Genomic DNA, 15,577 nt, shown 5'->3' with positions numbered 1-15,577 from the left:
GAAGGAGGTAACCGAAAGACTGACTGTTATGATCTCTAGCGAGGTAAAATTGGATGTGCGTCTCTGCCTCTTGGGCATCGCTTCTGGGGTACCAGCCCAATCGAGACGGCTTGTGGTCCTGGCTTTGCAGTTGGCTAAAAGAAGAGTTGCGGTTGGTTGGGGGGGGAGACGGGCGCCTGATGTACAGCTGTGGCTGAAAGACATGGCCTACTGTAGAGACCAATTGCACTGCTATTATGAGGGGCTGCCAGAGAGATCACGTCCGAAGGAGGTGTGGGGGCCGTTTACGCTCTACGTGCTGTCATTGGATGACTCTGATAGCGAAAGGAATGAGACAGTTGAGGTGCCGAGGGGGGTCCAGGAGTCTGATTGAATGCGGCCACACTCTGTGTGAGACGTCCCTACTATGTGGGATGCATGACTGGAGATGCCACCTGGGACTCTCGCCTTTGCCCTGAGTAATGTCGGAAATTTGCTGGCCCTTGTTGCTCCGTACTAATGTGCGTGCTGAAACAGAAACTGTGAGATATTGCCCAACTCGTTCATATACTTTCTGTACCCTGTTGAACCGGTTGACATATGTTCCACACACTGACTTGATTTGGTATCTTCGTTGAGACCAGGATGGAGAAGGGAGGGTGGGTGTTGGGGTTGGATGTTGGTTACCTTTAGTTCTACAAAAATGGGAAAAGACCGAGATCACATAAGGGCTATACGGCCGGAATTGATAGTGCACCTTGGACAACGTTTCTGGAACATTTGTGGTGCCTTCACGGGCTTAGCATACAGTGCATATGCGTTTAAACTGAGCTGACACGATGTATTGCTCGCCCTGTCTACTCTGTGGTGCTCTGATTGCGGCCGGCCCTATCAGTGGGTTGTAGGCACACCGCTGTGTAAATGTATAATGTACAATAAAGGTCTACCAAAAAAAAAAAAAAAAAAAAAAAAACTATCCAGGCCTGCCTCTGCTAGATTGTGTATTCCTTGTCTGGAGTTTGAGTGACAGGGCTGGGGGATTCCAGGAGACAGAATGAGTCAGCCCAGTGGTGAATAGGGAGATCTGCATCTAGATGGGAGAGAGGAGTTGCACCTGGGACCTGAATAGGGCTGGGCCTTCCCTCCACAATGCTGACTCCCCTCCCTGGGGTGCGGCTGGTGTCTCTGCCCTGCATTGTGAAAGAAGAGAAGGAATCATGGCAACAAAGTGCTCCAGGGCTGTGCTTTCCCTCCACAATGCTGGCTCCACCTCCTGTGGGGCGTCTGATGTTTCTGCCCTGCACTGTGAAAGGAAAGAAGGAGTCATGTAAACAGAGTGTTCCAGAACTGGTTTGGACTGGGCAAAGGCCCCTCTGCCTTCAGAGAACAAAGAGAAAAGTAGTATAAATATTGGGACTCAGACCCAAGAACTTTAGATCACTTCTGGGAACAAGACAAACCTTTTGCCAAGGAGAAGAACCAAGGAAGCTGCAGGAGTTTTGGACTGCCTCTCTGCCAGTGTGCTGTTTGCTGGGTTGGCCTGCAGTGGTTTCTTCATTGCCAAGGAAAGGAGAAGGAACTTTTTAAGAACTTTCATCATTTTGCAGAATATTACTCCAAGGGCTTGAACTTGAGCTTGCATCCTGCTGAAGTCTCAGGGACAAAAGACTACATCTCCAGCTCCCCTCTGAATTTCCTTGCTGGGAATTCTAACTGCAGAAGCCTGCGTGTGGCTGGGAGCTGGAAGCGCGACGCAACGAGGAGAAGCGTGACGCCGCCGCAGCTGTAGTCGTCGTATCGCCGGAGAAGCATGCCGCCGCCGCATCTCCCAGGAAGCGTGTCTTCGTCAAAGCTGTCTGCTGTCGCATCACCGAAGAAGCGTGACGCCATTGAGAGGGTTGCCATCGCATCACCGGAGTAGCGTGTCACAGGGCCTGTCGCGGCTCCAAAGTACAGAGTCGTCGCAAGGCTGCCAGGGCGTGAACGCATCATCGTCGCATCAAGGGCGCCATCTTCTCACATCGCACCAGGATTGACGCATCGCATTGAGGCGCCATCTTGCGCATCACAACCGGGCCGCAGGCCGAGAACCTACGCATCACTCCCCCACCGGTAAGGATCACGACGCATCCCCTACTCTGCGCAAGCATTGAGGCGCGATGCATCATCTCCCCCGGAGCACGGAACCGACATGTCTCCCTCTGCAAGCCTTTTGTTTGTTTTGCGTTACGCATCCAGGTACTTTTCTGAGAACTGTGTCGCATTTATCACCAACTTGAACTAAACAACTTCTACCATCTTTAAGTCAATCTTAAATTTTTGTGCGGATTTTTGGATCCTGGAAGCAGCAGCAGCATTGGGGCACACGGACTGGTGGTGAATCCCGTACCCCCCCCCCCCCACGTACCTCTTTCCATCATTTCTCGCGTTTTCCGCTTCGCGGAAAACGCTTGTACCTGTGGGCTTGTGTGCAGCAGCATACAGCCAATGGCACCTAAAATCCAGAAAGGGATCAAGTTGGGGAATAGGGGGGGGGTTAAACTGGCACCTTAGATGCATTCATCACAAGGGCGGCTTCTGCACTGGAGAAGGAGATAGCCTTAACTGAACGTAGCTTTTCCCTTGACCCTATGTTTCTGAGAAGATTATCACTCGGGGGGATAGCATTAGTACCGTCTCCTGTCCGACCACTTACCATTAGCGTTCAACATGATACGATACCCCAGCATCAGCAAGATCTATCTACCATATTAGATATCAGTGGGGCAGACCCAAGCATTGATTCTTTTATGGTTTATCCTAGAGCAGTCCCTGGCCTTAGTAACATCCCGCAATTGGCGACTAAATCAATGACTGAACATACTACATCAGAACATGTGTTGGATTCTGACTTAATCTAAAACGCAAACGCGGTGGAAACCAACAGATAGGCGGAAGCTCCAAGAAGAAAAAAGTTGCTGCGCCTAAATGTAGGGATAAGATGACTGAGGACAGGATTAACAGATCAAGGCAGGTTGAGAATTCTGGTCTTAAACGCCATAGCCCCCTTGTTGATATAGTAGAAATATCATATAATGATGACAGGAGTAAAGAGTGCTCGCAAGTAAATATTGAACACCTGGTTAAATCCCTAATTTTACCTTTAGTGGAACGCACCAGAAGGATAAGTGAACAGCTGGGAATACTTGGGAAAATTACCCAGGCTAACTCTGTAATGTTAAAGAAGTTGGCGGACACTAACATTTTGCAAAACAGCACCAACACAACACTTGCAGACACGCAGTTCTTATTACCTAGTGAGAAGCCAGGTCAAGAAGCCAAGGAACTACCTAAGCTAGCTAGAGGTAATACAACAGGTAGGGCCCCCCAGGCAGTTAGACCCGTGGTAAATGGAGGTCATGCCGACAGCCATAAAGACAGATCTACGAAAAGGCTGGAGAAAGCAGAATCTATAGCGGCAGCGGATAAAGCTGTGTTAGCCAGAATCAAGGGAATTAGGAATAGATTTAACCTCCCCCCGGATTCATACCCATATGTCATTGTGTTGGCCAGTGTCCCTGAGTGGAAGGATGATAGGTAAAGTTATGTTCTGGTTAGGAAGAAACCATCCTCTTAGACCAGATCTACAAGGGGAACTTTTAAATGTAAGGAGAGTAAGCTGGTTGGGTCATCAAGCAAAGGATATTGAAGGAGACTGTATCATAGTAAATTTCAGAGATTCTCGAGTGGTACAGTTCATAAGCGGCTTTCCGAATTAGGATAACTCTGGAGGTATCTTCTCCTTTGATTTAAGCTATTTTTACCCTTCGGCTTCTGTCGCATTAGGTGGTCAGAGGCTCTACAACCCACAGTATGGATTTAATAACTCCCTTTCAGGAAAGCATCTCACTGCCCCTTTGGCCTCATTAATGAATAGAGGCTTCTCGCACCACACATCTCATCAGGGTGGTAATTACTTTCCGGCAGGGGGTCAATTTAATGTTCCAACTAGTAACTATTTTGAACCCCTGTCAGGGCTTGGGGGGGTGGATTGACCAACAAGGGAGAAGGTAACCCTTGATAGTACTGTAAACTCCCCATACCCTCTATTAATGGTTGACCAGGTGACTACAGATCCCCCTGACCAATCATGGTATACCAGTGATAGTAAGGAGTTAATACGTATCGATACTACTGGCAAGCTAATCATGAGGGATCTAAGCTTGAGTGAGGAGACAGGGGGTAGCGATCTGGATAAGGTAGTGAATTCCCCTGATGATCCTAACAGTAAGATTAAGGACAAATGGTCGATTATCTTCTGGAACATCGTGGGACTCAGAGCTAAACTGGATAATCCACTCTGAGTTAAACTAACTAACGAACACGATGTCATATGTTTACAAGAAACATGGGCCAAGGAAGTGTATCATCTTAATGGTTTTAAAACAATATTTACCCCTGCCATTGGCTCAACTCACGGCAGAGCAAAAGGTGGGCTCAGCACTTATGTCTCAAACTGTCTTAAATGTAAAAGTTTGGAGATTTTTTATAATCATTGTTTTTAATCACATAGTTGGACTGCATATGAGTAAAACTTTTTGTATACTGATTGTAAACTTATATAATAATATTCCATCAGCAGATATTCTCGCAGTCTTTAAAGCCCTGAGACATGAACTTAACAGTTTAATCTGTAACGAAAGTAAAGAATTTGCTGTCATACGGGGGGGGGTGATTTTAATTGTGCCCTTTGCAACAGAGATAAAAAGGGGAAGTGCGGCCTAACGGTGGACAGGGGGTCTACACTGGCACATTTTGAACACACAGTAACAGGGGATGTTTTAACCCCTTAATTGCTGCCGTCGGCCAACGGTCGTCACGGCCACTACCTCCCCAGTGCTGCGCACGACCGTTGGACGTCCATTCAGCACTAGTTCCAATGGACAGCGCAGCACTGGGGAGGTTTATTTACAAGCTCTAAAGGGGTTAAATGAAACCCTGTTTATGAATGACTTCAGTTTTGCTAACCAACTGTGTCAGCCAGAGGTACCCTTTTCTGCCACCTTTATGGGTAGAGGGGTATTCTCGATAATTGATTATATATTGATCTCCTCATGTTATGGTGACAATGTTTCCAATTATAGCCCGTTGGAAACCCCCCTTAGTGATCATTTCCCCATTAGGGTGGAAATACTAGACCCATGTGCTGTCTCTATTACTGATGATGCATCCAGATTAAACTCTAAAGATATTGATATCTCAAGACAGAATGGATACGCCCTAAAGTGGAAAAAGGTTGTACATGAAGAGTTTCTGTGCAATTTAATTAAGGCCTGTAAAATGTGTTTCAGTGTTTGTTTGGATATGGGTGCTGATAACACCGAAACAATTAATAGTTTCAGGCAAATAACAACATGTATAAAGAATAGCCTTTGGGTCGAATTAAAGAACCCAAAAAGTAAAAATAGGGGCTGGTTTGACACAGCATGCACCAAGGCATACTCCAAACTAAAACGGGCCTTGAGTAGTCACGCTAGAGAGCAGAAACAGATTAGGGAGCTTCGTAAAGCATATAAAATTGCGCAAAAAAAGAGGAGGGAGACGCTGAAAAAGGAAGCATGGGAGGCATTGATGGAAGCTTCCCAATTGAAAGATATGACAGCCTTTTGGAAGGCAGTTAATACACCATATTTTAAGGATAACACTAAGGCACGGATGGAGATTGCTATCTCTGAAAATGATTGGGTAAGCCATTTTGAAACTCTTTATAGGACTCCGGCATCAATTGTAGAATCAGTGCGTGAGCCGATTGAGACGGATATGAATAATCTGTCTATGAGCAAAGAGGGGCTAAACTTCACCCTAGAAGAAGTAATTAAGGGCATTAATTTAAGCAAGGGGGGCAAGGCACCCGGCCCGGATGGCGTCCCAGTGGATATTTTTAAAAGTAATATATCCTTATGGGCGCCATTGCTTACAAGAACTTTTAACGCCGCTAGCTCTGCGGGACTCATCAGTACTTGGTATGAGTCGATCATAGTAACTATTTTTAAAAAGGGCGACAGGACTAGTTGTGTGTGCTATCGCCCAATATCTTTGCTTGATTCTACAATTAAAATCATTGGTAGGGTTATCCTAAACAGGTTGCACCTATGGGCAGAGCAGCACAAGATTATTAGCGACCTACAATATGGTTTTAGAGAAGGAGTTGGGACCATAGATCAATGTCTCAATCTTTTTATTCTCCTCGAGAAATATACTAAGGCTAAGGGAGGCCGGATGTATTTAACCTTTGTGGATTTGACATCCGCCTTTGATTGTGTTACTCACAGCAAATTGTGGCTAATTTTAGTATGGTTGGGTGTTGACGACAACATTATTCAATACCTTAGAGAGTTGTACAATGGTGCCAGAGCCACGATTAGATACAGCAAAAAAGGGGAATGCACTAGAATCTTCAACATTGCGAGGGGAGTGAGACAAGGATGTGTCCTTGCCCATTTTTTATTTAACATCTATATTAATGATCTGGAGAAAACCTTGCTGCAGGACTGTCAAGATATGCCTATTGCATCAAATCGTCAAATTCCAGCACTTATTTATGCAGACGATGCTGTCCTGATGGCAAGGACCCCTGTAGCAATGCAAACTATGATTTCATCTTTTTCCACTTTCATGACTAACCTGGACCTGAAGGTTAACAGTGCTAAAACCTTTTGTATGAACTGTGGCAGAGGAGCAAACCGAAAAGTAGAACCATGTTTATTGGCTCCAAACCTTTAGATCATACCTCAACTTTCCCTTATTTGGGAATACTGTTTGATAGCTCAGGACAGTGGGGTAGTGCAGTGAAAAGTAGAAACCTGTTATTTGCCAAGTCAATTATGGCCCTCAAATTATTTAGCAAAAAGCTGGGGAAGAAACCAGTCAAGGAACTTTTGTGCATGTATAAAGCTAGTTGTTTTGCGGTCGCAACTATGGGGCGGGAATTTGGGGGGATGCAAATGTCTCAACCCTACAGCTAACCGAAAATGGCTTCTTGCGATATCTTTTATCTATTCCTGAGAGTATGTCCACCCATAATTGTCACACTGAACTCGGCTTGTCCTATTTAGAAGATGTCATCAAGGTACAGCCTGTGCTTTTGTGGCATAGGTTTTGGACAACTGATGAATGTCATTTGAACCGGCTCATTCTGGGGGATGCCCTGAAATTGGACTGTGTCCCTCGGGTGAAGTGGTTGAGATATATTAAGTCATTTTTTGTTAACATCGATCATCTTGACTATTATGATGACCCCCTATCAATGATTCATAACCAGAGAAAAGTGCTGAAAAGGCTATGCATAACGTATTTAGAGAACCGCAGGGAAAATACTGAGTTCACTAAAAAATCGGTGATCGCCCATCAGTTGATACTAACACCGCAGGTTATTCAACCTTACCTAACCCTGCAGATGAAAGACCATGCTAGGTTTCTACTTATTAGATTTAGATTCGGGATTTTATTTAGGCTACTAAGCTTTCCCGTTACTAATGACTGGTCAAGTGGTATTAGCAAAGGCCCCTGTGATGATTTGTCCACCCAATCTGATATACAAATGTTATTCTTTTGTAAATTTTATTTAATACCAATGAAAAGGTGGAGTATACCCATATTAAGGTGTTTGAACCTTAGACAGTGCCGACCAGCCTTTATAGCAATACAGAAGCTTGATGATATATTTTCTGTGGCGTCTGTCTCAGCTTTTCTTAATAATGTTTTTTATTCACGAAAATCCATTACCATTTAAACTTTTTTACTTGTACTGAATCAAATATGCTTATTTGCTTGTTTTCATCTGTATTAATTGTGTAATTATCTTGAATGTTATATATGCTGTGATTATATGAACTTTTATGGTTATTTATTTGACATAATCGAATAAAGTCTTTTGAGCTTGAAGTCAATCTTAAGTACATTATTGTGGATTTTTGTCGTTTGTGGTCTTGTGTTAAGTCTATATAAAGAATACTTATTTTTAAAAAAACCTGTGTGGTGTCCATTTGTAGTGTTTTCACTGTATTACTGTGTATATTCACAAATGCTTAACACACTGCCTCTGAGATAAGCCTGTCTGCTCGTGCCAAGCTACCAAGGGGGTGAGCAGGGGTTATCCGGTAGTGTAATCCCCTTGTCCTGACTTAGAAGCAAGGGTCCCTATTTCGGCAAAGGTGAATACCATTGCCACTAGAGACCCCCAGATCTAACAATATGACACTGTAATGCAAGGAAAATGTGTGACTTTAGTCATATTTTGAGGTTTTCAGGCCATTGTGGGTAATAACAATATCTAGAATTGGTAGATTTTTCCTAGAGACAATGTACACCTTGTCAGAGAAATACAGAAAAGATAAATGTCTCTGCCTATCTATATATTCCTCAACTACACACTACATACTGGTTGGATTTGGCAAGAGGGTGAGTGAAAGGTTCAAAATGTATATTTTATTACAAAGAAATTTCACAAAAATGAAATACACTGTTAATAACTGAAATTTGAAAAAACTGAACCAATGACTCACAGCTCATGAGCTGTAAATCCGCATCAAGGCACTAACCACTTTACAGACCATTCACACACCTTTCACACGTGACACACATAAGACCATTCACACTCCAGCTGCAGGACCAAGACATTACAACACTCACATCAACTTACAATGTAGAGACAATGTACACCGGGCAGAGCAAGACAGAGAAGACAAATATTACTTCACAACCATCTATTCCTCAAGTACGAACACATACTGGTTGGATTTGGCACAAGAGTGAGTAAAGGTTCAGAACATAACATTTTATTAACAAGAGATTTTACAAAAATGAAATGCACTGTAAATAATTTAAAGGTCAAAAACCTGAACCAATGACTCACAGCTTGTGAGCTGTGAAGCTGTAAGAAGCACCAACTGCTTTACAAGTCTTTTGCACACCTTTCATACGGGACACACAGAAGACCATTCACACTGCCAGCCATGGGCCCAGCTCATTACAACACTCCCATCAACAGATAGCACCATGCAAGGGGCCCATCACTTTCATATGTCCACATGACTGACACAGCAGTCACAGCGGATAATGACTAATGGAGTGTGTGCACTGGTGTTTTGCTAGCAGTGTGTGTAGTGACCAGCAGCAAGTCACTACTTACACACCACTGGCCAAGTGCCAGCTCACACACACTGCCAGCCAAATGCCAGCTCACACACACCACCAGCCAAATTTCAGTCCACACAAACTACCAGCCAGACACCAGTCCATTCACACCGCTATCCAGACGCTAGTCCACACACACTGCCAGCCAAAAGCCAGTCTATGCAAACTGCCAGCCAAATGCCAGTCCATGCACACTGCCATCACATTTTTTTCAACAAAAAAGAAAACACAAACCAATTGAAAGTAGATACAAAACTATAGCTACAAACACAACAGTTCTAACTGAATACTTCACACTAATGACAATCAAGAAATCTGAACAAAAAATATAAAATGATACGGACCAGTTAGTTTGCTTTTACGCTCACGGTTGTAACCAAAAACTCTTTTGGGTGTGGTACAATTTAAAACATGTGGGCACACACAGCCCAGGATTGGTAGGACAATTGTGGCAGTACATACGACTCTCCTTTAGGGGTAGGCGGTGGACTCTGGTCCACCGGTGGACTTTGCAGAGTTTTGCTACTCTGCACTTCGCGCTCTATTGAAGAGTTCAGCAAAAACTCTGACTCCGCAGCATGGCAGTGTTTACTGGCGCCCACGGCCCCTCTAATTTGAATCTGGGTTTTCACAATTCCTTCCTCTGCAACAACAGCAAACAAGCATTGGCATAGCCAATAGGTCTCGCCTTTGGGACCTTATCAGTGTTTAGCCATGCAACAGTTTATGTTGTTGCACCAAGGATATTATGCTGCATAACTAGATACTTATTAGGTCCCAAAAGCGAGACCTATTGGCTATGCCAATGCTTGTTTTGGTGTTTGAGTTCAGGAATAGCCAGGCGGTTGTACATTAAGAAGAATTTCCCTTTATGTTTAACATTTTTGCTCTTTCTGAAGTTGGAATACATTCTGTATGTTTTAGGCAAATATAAAGCTCATTATGCAAAGTTCCGCGTTGCTTGTGCACACAGATCTCAATGTTTGTGCTTTCCCTATGAAAACAGCAGCCTCGTATGAGATCAGCCGTGGAAGTTTCAGCTAACTCCTGTGGCCTTCAGGAGCTAAGAAATATGGCATTCATTGTCTTTTTACAACCGTACCTTTTGTGAGTCTTACTGAGACACCAATCCTCGAGGAAGGAAAACCAGGGCCAAAGAATCTCCTCCTTATTCAGCCCTTTTGAAAAGCAGCAATTTTTTCTAATTAATATGTTGAACTTTCAACATTTGACAGCCTTTAAGCAGAAGCAGGTCCGGCTACATTGTCCCTTTCCTCCTTTCTACGTGGGCGAGGATTCAATAGCCCCTTCTTAGAGTTTGAACGTGCTTGGAAGAGTAGCATCTATTGAAAATAAATAAATTTCATGGTGCCGAATGAGGCCGCCGAGCGTGCAGATTTGGTGCAGGGGCAGCTGGGGTGGCACGTGGCCTTGTGGACTCAATTTGTGTGTGACCCTGCAAGCATAAACACATTTGCTGTTAATGGTCAACTCAGTCTGAAAACACTATATTGAAAATATGCACCAGTGAGCACAAGATATTTAAGCATCCACGACTAAAAAGAAGGATTTGGTACCATGGAGAAACTTTTCTATTGCTACATTTACTCTTGTTCGAATCACGGCGTACCCATGGTCTGGGTCTGAGTAAAGAAAGGAGGCCAATGAAAGACAATAAACAGGTTTGTTACACATTCTTTCTGGCCGGGTGCTTATAAGGCAGCAATAAGTGCTGGCATCATGCGCTGTAATTGAAACGGAGCAGATAGAGATAAATAAAAGTAACTGCGCCCCTAACTGTGACATGTGATCTCGTCTTTGTATGAACAGCAAATGCCATGAGATAAGAATTACAGCCCTGTTTACTCAAAGTTCAAAGGAGTGAAACCACAGCGGCTCACTCCCGTGAACGGCTATTTGACACTGAAAAAAGCCTTGTGCTAAAAGTGGGAGGGGTGGGGGGAGTGTGGCCCAGAGCACACAAATCGTTTCCCTTGCGGGAGCCAGCCAGGGGCAATATGTGTTTGTAAGCTAATTACAAACATATGGTGTCAAGCTCGCTCCCGCAAGTGAATCGCCAAACGTGCATGCGTTGCCTTTAAAGGCAATGGAATGCGTGCACGTTTGTAGGGCAAAAACTGCATCGATGGCTAAAGGTCTTTTTCCAACAGCGCATGCGCGCTGCTAGGCGAGACCTAAAAAGTTGATGGGATGAAAGCAGCAAGCCCCAGCGGTCACCGCTGTGTGGAGAATGAGCTACAATAAATCTAGGCAGCCGATTATTTCATCCAGAATTATACGTCATTCAGATTAATTTGGCACATACAATACCTCACACAAGAGCTATCAGTGCAGGGAGAGCATGGAACTCACAGAGCTGTGCAAGAGACCTTATGAGCGCCCACTGATCACCTTCTTAAAGTGTGATTATACAAGTCAGTGCCCCTGTTACACATGCAGATGTAGGAGGTTAAAACGTGCAGCGATGCACATCATTATTTTTTCCAAGGAAACCCCCAAATACAATAGATTATCAAACCCAAATCTATGTGGTCAAGAAACGGAACATTACGCTCATTTGTGCTCCTACCTATTTTTAAAGAGGGCGACAGGACTAGTTGTGTGTGCTATTTCCTAATATCTTTGCTTGATTCTACAATTAAAATCATTGGTAGGGTTATCCTAAACAGGTTGCACCTATGGGCAGAGCAGCACAAGATTATTAGCGACCTACAATATGGTTTTAGAGAAGGAGTTGGGACCATAGATCAATGTCTCAATCTTTTTATTCTCCTCGAGAAATATACTAAGGCTAAGGGAGGCCGGATGTATTTAACCTTTATGGATTTGACATCCGCCTTTGATTGTGTTACTCACAGCAAATTGTGGCTAATTTTAGTTTGGTTGGGTGTTGACGACAACATTATTCAATACCTTAGAGAGTTGTACAATGGTGCCAGGGCCACGATTAGATACAGCAAAAAAGGGGAATGCACTAGAATATTCAACATTGCGAGGGGAGTGAGACAAGGATGTGTCCTTGCCCATTTTTTATTTAACATCTATATTAATGATCTGGAGAAAACCTTGCTGCAGGACTATCAAGATATGCCTATTGCATCAAATCGTCAAATTCCAGCACTTATTTATGCAGGCGATGCTGTCCTGATGGCAAGGACCCCTGTAGCAATGCAAACTATGATTTCATCTTTTTCCACTTTCATGACTAACCTGGACCTGAAGGTTAACAGTGTTAAAACCTTTTGTATGAACTGTGGCAGAGGAGCAAACCAGAAAAGTAGAACCATGTTTATTGGCTCCAAACCTTTAGATCATACCTCAACTTTCCCTTATTTGGGAATACTGTTTGATAGCTCAGGACAGTGGGGTAGTGCAGTGAAAAGTAGAAACCTGTTATTTGCCAAGTCAATTATGGCCCTCAAATTATTTAGCAAAAAGCTGGGGAAGAAACCAGTCAAGGAACTTTTGTGCATATATAAAGCTAGTTGTTTTGCGGTCGCAACTATGGGGCGGGAATTTGGGGGGATGCAAATGTCTCAACCCTACAGCTAACCGAAAATGGCTTCTTGCGATATCTTTTATCTATTCCTGAGAGCATGTCCACCCATAATTGTCACACTGAACTCGGCTTGTCCTATTTAGAAGATGTCATCAAGGTACAGCCTGTGCTTTTGTGGCATAGGTTTTGGACAACTGATGAATGTCATTTGAACCGGCTCATTCTGGGGGATGCCCTGAAATTGGACTGTGTCCCTCGGGTGAAGTGGTTGAGATATATTAAGTCATTTTTTGTTAACATCGATCATCTTGACTATTATGATGACCCCCTATCAATGATTCATTACCAGAGAAAAGTGCTGAAAAGGCTATGCATACCGTATTTAGAGAACCGCAGGGAAAATACTGAGTTCACTAAAAAATCGGTGATCGCCCATCAGTTGATACTAACACCGCCGGTTATTCAACCTTACCTAACCCTGCAGATGAAAGACCATGCTAGGTTTCTACTTATTAGATTTAGATTCGGGATTTTATTTAGGCTACTAAGCTTTCCCGTTACTAATGACTGGTCAAGTGGTATTAGCAAAGGCCCCTGTGATGATTTGTCCACCCAATCTGATATACAAATTTTATTCTTTTGTAAATTTTATTTAATACCAATGAAAAGGTGGAGTATACCCATATTAAGGTGTTTGAACCTTAGACAGTGCCGACCAGCCTTTATAGCAATACAGAAGCTTGATGATATATTTTCTGTGGCGTCTGTCTCAGCTTTTCTTAATAATGTTTTTTATTCACGAAAATCCATAACCATTTAAACTTTTTTACTTGTACTGAATCAAATATGCTTATTTGCTTGTTTTTATCTGTATTAATTGTGTAATTATCTTGAATGTTATATATGCTGTGATTATATGAACTTTTATGGTTATTTATTTGACATAACCGAATAAAGTCTTTTGAGCTTGAAGTCAATCTTAAGTACATTATTGTGGATTTTTGTCGTTTGTGGTCTTGTGTTAAGTCTATATAAAGAATACTTATTTTTAAAAAAACCTGTGTGGTGTCCATTTGTAGTGTTTTCACTGTATTACTGTGTATATTCACAAATGCTTAACACACTGCCTCTGAGAGAAGCCTGTCTGCTCGTGCCAAGCTACCAAGGGGGTGAGCAGGGGTTATCCTATAGTGTAATCCCCTTATCCTGACTTAGAAGCAAGGGTCCCTATTTCGGCAAAGGTGAATACCATTGCCACTAGAGTCCCCCAGATCTAACAATATGACACTGTAATGCAAGGAAAATGTGTGACTTTAGTCATATTTTGAGGTTTTCAGGCCATTGTGGGTAATAACAATATCTAGAATTGGTAGATTTTTCCTAGAGACAATGTACACCTTGTCAGAGAAATACAGAAAAGATAAATGTCTCTGCCTATCTATATATTCCTCAACTACACACTACATACTGGTTGGATTTGGCAAGAGGGTGAGTGAAAGGTTCAAAATGTATATTTTATTACAAAGAAATTTCACAAAAATGAAATACACTGTTAATAACTGAAATTTGAAAAAACTGAACCAATGACTCACAGCTCATGAGCTGTAAATCTGCATCAAGGCACTAACCACTTTACAGACCATTCACACACCTTTCATACATGACACACATAAGACCATTCACACTCCAGCTGCAGGACCAAGACATTACAACACTCACATCAACTTACAATGTAGAGACAATGTACACCCGGGCAGAGCAAGACAGAGAAGACAATATTACTTCACAACCATCTATTCCTCAAGTACGAACACATACTGGTTGGATTTAGCACAAGAGTGAGTAAAGGTTCAGAACATAACATTTTATTAACAAGAGATTTTACAAAAATGAAATGCACTGTAAATAATTTAAAGGTCAAAAACCTGAACCAATGACTCACAGCTTGTGAGCTGTGAAGCTGTAAGAAGCACCAACTGCTTTACAAGTCTTTTGCACACCTTTCATACGGGACACACAGAAGACCATTCACACTGCCAGCCATGGGCCCAGCTCATTACAACACTCCCATCAACAGATAGCACCATGCAAGGGGCCCATCACTTTCATATGTACACATGACTGACACAGCAGTCACAGCGGATAATGACTAATGGAGTGTGTGCACTGGTGTTTTGCTAGCAGTGTGTGTAGTGACCAGCAGCAAGTCACTACTTACACACCACTGGCCAAGTGCCAGCTCACACACACTGCCAGCCAAATGCCAGCTCACACACACCACCAGCCAAATTTCAGTCCACACAAACTACCAGCCAGACACCAGTCCATTCACACCGCTATCCAGACGCTAGTCCACACACACTGCCAGCCAAAAGCCAGTCTATGCAAACTGCCAGCCAAATGCCAGTCCATGCACACTGCCATCACATTTTTTTCAACAAAAAAGAAAACACAAACCAATTGGAAGTAGATACAAAACTATAGCTACAAACACAACAGTTCTAACTGAATACTTCACACTAATGACAATCAAGAAATCTGAACAAAAAATATAAAATGAAACGGACCAGTTAGTTTGCTTTTACGCTCACGGTTGTAACCAAAAACTCTTTTGGGTGTGGTACAATTTAAAACATGTGGGCACACACAGCCCAGGATTGGTAGGACAATTGTGGCAGTACTTACGACTCTCCTTTAGGGGTAGGCGGTGGACTCTGGTCCACCGGTGGACTTTGCAGAGTTTTGCTACTCTGCACTTCGCGCTCTATTGAAGAGTTCAGCAAAAACTCTGACTCCGCAGCATGGCAGTGTTTACTGGCGCCCACGGCCCCTCTAATTTGAATCTGGGTATTCACAATTCCTTCCTCTGCAACAACATAAAACAAGCATTGGCATAGCCAATAG

Source organism: Lissotriton helveticus, chromosome 9 (genome assembly GCF_964261635.1).
Source record: "Lissotriton helveticus chromosome 9, aLisHel1.1, whole genome shotgun sequence".
Taxonomy (NCBI): Eukaryota; Metazoa; Chordata; class Amphibia; order Caudata; family Salamandridae; genus Lissotriton; species Lissotriton helveticus.
Note: the sequence above shows the minus strand (reverse complement) of the source record.